The sequence below is a fragment of the Zingiber officinale genome, chromosome 3B (genome assembly GCF_018446385.1).
Source record: "Zingiber officinale cultivar Zhangliang chromosome 3B, Zo_v1.1, whole genome shotgun sequence".
NCBI lineage: Eukaryota > Viridiplantae > Streptophyta > Magnoliopsida > Zingiberales > Zingiberaceae > Zingiber > Zingiber officinale.
The window spans coordinates 113,069,486-113,071,581 of NC_055991.1; the positions used below are offsets into that span (position 1 = coordinate 113,069,486).

Below are 2,096 nucleotides of genomic sequence, written 5' to 3' on the forward strand. Positions count from 1 at the left end.
CGAGATCCATGTAATCGGCGATGTGCTCAACAACAATGGAGTCGATTATCGCAAAGATGCAATCATGATGCATGACACTAAGCATGGCAAAACCGATCAACATAACCATATCCATACATACAAAATGGGTCTTGTAAAAGCGATGGTCACATACCAAGATCTAGAGTACACGGGTCGATAGAATATCAATAACCCTATGTCCCGAACATAATAAGTATGGAATATCCCGATCAGCATAGAAAAATCCATATATACATAATATGGGTACCACAGTATCAGTAAGTCAAATCCACGGATCTAGGGTATACAAGTCCTCTAAGGTATAACAACCTAGACCCAAATCATATCCCTCTTCCATAGCATATGTACCAACAATATACACAGATCAAAGAATCAGGGTCTAAACACCCGAATCATATATGATATACAATAGAGGTACACAAATCTGATATGGCACAAAAACCTAAATATCAGATAATCTAGATACACAGGCCAGAAACAACAACCCAAATCCTAGTCCTAACCTCAGCAAGCATGGTATGTCACTCTAGAAACTAAGATACTCATGGTAACAAGATAATCATGGCAACAAATCACGAGATAAAATCACGGATACATCACAGGTGACAAACCTAACATGCTATGGATATCAAACAGTGACATACCAAAGGCAAACATGTTCATTGCATGTAGTTATAAAATACTATACATATCCAATGACAATATCATAAAAGATAAGTCAAGAGGTACCCGCCTCCAATAGGAAAGATCCAATCAGTCCAAATCCGGACGTTAAGAAACTTGTCTCGCGTCAAGTTCCTGTGATAAATAGTATAATTTAGCTAAGTATAAACAAATAGCTAAATAAATTTCTAATTCATCGACCATCTAAGGTTAGTTTTATTAACCCTAATTACACCAAAAATCAACCAACATATTTAATTGTATTCATTAAGCCTTACCTCTGGATCACACAAAAGGAAGATCACAGTGATTAGGGCTTTCTCCAACAATGTCTGCAAAGGAAATCACCATATAAGGTCTACACAGGATTTAATATAATTAACCCTATGCTTACATAACAAAAGTAATACCAATAGCTCAAACCATCGAAATCATCAAGTTCATCTTCCCATACTCACCTCAACAGTAATTAACTTAACACCAACCTTACCCATATTCCCTGATGCCTCAACACTGCTCAAATCCTATAGAACTTACTGCCAAGATCCGGAGAAGCTGCTGTGAGAAATCAGTGACAAATACCACTGTTATCAGCCAACAAATCCAACATAAGATCCGGAGAAGCAGCTGGTGGCGCAGTAGGAAAAATTACCAGTCGGGTAGGCTGACCACAACCCAACCCAGAGGAGTTAGGGTTCGGATCCAGCAACAAGAGGGAACCTAGGACAAAGGAAGGAGTCGGCTAGGCACTGCACAGTGGAGGAGTCGGCGTCGGCAGAGGGAGGACAGCCGGTTGCCGGTTGTGGTAGCGGTGACACTGTGCAAAACTAGGGCAGAGAGAAACGGGAGAAGGGCGTCGGCGGCGCTGGGATCCCCACGGCGACAGCGGCCTGGGTCGGTCCTGGTGGCCGGCAATGTCCCGTGCGGCGGCTAGGGCTGAGGAAGAGCGGCAGTGCTCGGCGTCGGCACCAGTGGGCATAGAGCAAGCTTTCGGCGATTTTAGGGCAGGGGAAAGCTTCGGCTCGGGTGGAGAAGAAGATGAAGAAAAGGTCTTCGGGTGTGCGGCTCGGGAGGAAGAAACCGCCGGCGTCGGGCGCGAGAGAAGAAGAGTGGAGTGGATGAGGGCTCGGGCTCGGCACAGTAACGAGGAGAGAAAAATATATAAGGAAAAAGAAAAGGGAAAAGGAAAAGAAAAATAAAACTTTTCCTTATTAAAACTGGGTAGCCTAAACAGGCTTTTCCGGACCCCGTCTTTATCCCCGTTAACTCGTCCGTACGAGCATCCGAAAAATTCTTGAAAAATGTCCAAAAATTTCGAAAAATTCCCTTATTAATATTCGTCATTTTTCCGATATTTTACATTCTCCCCCACTAATAAAAATTTGGTCCCCAAATTTCAGTATCTACCGTCA

At 43.1% G+C, this 2,096-nt stretch overlaps 1 long non-coding RNA gene across 1 annotated transcript; it reads right to left on the reverse strand.

Moving 5' to 3' along the window:
- Positions 1 to 676: 676 nt before the first annotated feature.
- LOC121968524 lies at positions 677 to 1,766 on the reverse strand. The gene is made up of 4 exons (XR_006108196.1): positions 1,337 to 1,766; positions 1,170 to 1,242; positions 963 to 1,016; positions 677 to 819 (listed from the first exon to the last, which is right to left on the reverse strand). It is a non-coding gene; the product is annotated as an uncharacterized LOC121968524 (long non-coding RNA).
- Between the last annotated feature and the right edge of the window lie 330 nt (positions 1,767 to 2,096).